The following is a 2,433-nucleotide window of genomic DNA, read 5'->3' as shown; positions in this document are numbered from 1 at the left end:
CGTTAATGCAGGTTGAAGGGAAAAAGGGGCGGCGGCTAGGGCTTCTTCGTGAAGAAGAAGCTGCTGCTTGCCAAATTTCCCTTCTGGTCCCTCAATTTGTTAAATTTTATATTTTGACCCCTGATCTTTAAGTTTTTATTTTTTGACCCTGGATCTTCTGTTTATTATATTTTAACCCCTGAACTTTAATTTTTTATATTTTGACCCAGAAAGTATCAGTTATTCCGTTTTAGCCCCCTGGAGTTATTTAAATTATAAAGTGACCCTGATTGTTTCTGGTATTATTAAAATTGCCTAGATGTTTTCCGATTTTTGCAATTTTGGCCCAATAGTTTCTGTTTTATGCAAAATAGTCCAAACAAGTTCTGAAATTTGCGAAATGGCCCAGAATGTTTCTGTTTTTGCAAGATAAACCCAGAATGTTTTAATTTATTTGCATAAATAGACCAGAACACTAAATTTTAACATTTTCAACCAAAAAATGTTAATTTTATTTGCAAAATTGTCTTAAAAATATATTATTTTGCAATTTTGATTATAATTAATTTATTTTAATTATATGAATTAATTTGTGAGTGGTTTTTTATTACTTTCTAGTTGTAATTATTTGCATTTCTTCCCCATCGGAAGATGTCATGTTTTAATATAATTACTGAGCTAGTCTAATTTGTCTGTATTGATTTAACTCTCCATCTGAGTAAATTAATTAGTGACATGAATTAGATGTAATATTTTCTCACACATTAATGTTAATTTAAGAGGCATGTTATCTCCCATCGAGTAGTATGTGCCGGTCTTATCTAATTATAATATGCAAAACATGTGATTGGTTGAATTCTCCCATCGAGGTTGCTATTCATGAATGTTGTGAATGTGTATTTTTTTTGAATTGTGATATCAAAGTTGTATATTTGCAATTTGATTTATTCAATGTTTATTATTGATATGCTATTTTGTTTAATGCATGAAATAGAAATGGCATCATTCAGTCCCCTTGCAAACATCTTAACCTAAAACAAACTTGAGGGTCCAAACTATGTTGACTGGAAGAGGAATTTGGACATTTTGCTTACTGCTGAGGAGTATAAGTTTGTGCTTACTGAAGTTTGTCCTGAAAAACCCGGTGAGGGTGCCTCTGAGGAGGTCACCAGAGCTTACCAGAAATGGGTTAAAGCTGATGAGATGGCGCGATGTTACATTTTGGCTTCTGTGTCAAATGTTTTGCAACATCAGCATCAGAAGATGGACACAGCTTTTGACATGCTCGAAAATCTCAAGGAGATGTTTGGAGATCAAACTAGTGCAGCAAGGCAAAATGCACTGAGGGAGATTCTTACTTCCAAAATGGAGGAGGGAACTCCAGTTAGAACTCATGTCTTGAAGATGATGAGTCTTCTGAATGACATGGAGGTTCTTGGTGCTGAGGTTGACAATGCTACACAGATAGAAATGATCTTGAACACTTTGCCAGCCAGTTTTCAGTAATTTCGTTTGAACTATAACATGAATAAGATGGATTTCACTCTGTCTAAGTTGCTGAATGAGCTGGTGGCTGCTGAGACTATCATTAAGCAAGGAGCTGCACCTGTTGTGCTTAATGTTGAGCGAGGTTCTTCTTCTGCCCAGAACAAGGGTAAGAAGAAGAAAAATGCTCACAAGACTAAGCCTAAAACAAGTGGTGCATCTACTAGTGCAAGTGTTGCTGTGAAAAAGCCTAAGGGTAAGTGTTTTCACTGCAAGCAACCTGGGCACTGGAAGTCACAATGTCCAACCTGGTTAGCCAAGAAAAAGCAAGGTATGTCTCTGTTTTATATGCTGATAGTTGAAACTTGTTTAGCGGTGTTGACTACACTCCAATGGTGTGTAGATTCTGGAGCCACTAATCATGTCTGCAATTCATTGCAGGGGTTTCAGGTAACTCGTCAGCTAAATAAAGGAGATGTAAGCATTTTTCTGGGAGATGGCACAGAAGTTGCAGTTCTAGCTATAGGAAATGTTTCTTTGAATTTTGAGAATAATAGAACTTTGTTTTTGAAGGATGTTTTATATGTACCTTCAATTAGAAGGAATTTAATTTCAGTTTCTAGTTTGAGCAAGAATGGATATTCGGTTTGTTTTAATGAATTTTATGATGATTCTGTCGTTATTAAATTTAGAAAACAAATGATATGTTCTGGCTCAATGATTGATGATCTTTTTATTCTCAAAGTTTCACCTGAATTGCAAATTCCTAATTCTGAAGTTAATAACTTTGATGTCATTGTTCCATTGAAAAGAAAACGTCCTATTGAATTTAGTCATACTTATTTGTGGCATTTAAGGCTTGGTCATATTAATTTAGATAGGATTTCTAGGTTGGTCAAGGATGGACCATTGAGTTCATTGAAAGTGGAGGCACTACCAACCTGTGAATCTTGTTTAGAAGGTAAAATG

The 2,433-nt window shown here is 35.1% G+C and overlaps 1 long non-coding RNA gene across 1 annotated transcript; it reads left to right on the top strand.

The window, feature by feature from the left end:
- The first annotated feature begins 1,543 nt into the window (after positions 1-1,543).
- LOC149493657 (uncharacterized) lies at positions 1,544-2,182 on the top strand. Its single transcript, XR_016322726.1, has 2 exons — positions 1,544-1,795; positions 1,906-2,182. It is a non-coding gene; the product is annotated as an uncharacterized LOC149493657 (long non-coding RNA).
- The last annotated feature ends 251 nt before the right edge of the window (positions 2,183-2,433 follow it).

This window comes from Jatropha curcas, chromosome 9, assembly GCF_041381405.1.
Source record: "Jatropha curcas cultivar XTBG-Jc1 chromosome 9, XTBG_Jcur_1.0, whole genome shotgun sequence".
Lineage (NCBI taxonomy): Eukaryota > Viridiplantae > Streptophyta > Magnoliopsida > Malpighiales > Euphorbiaceae > Jatropha > Jatropha curcas.
The sequence above is the reverse complement of the archived record's forward strand: the minus strand, read 5'-3'. Positions and strand labels throughout refer to the sequence as shown.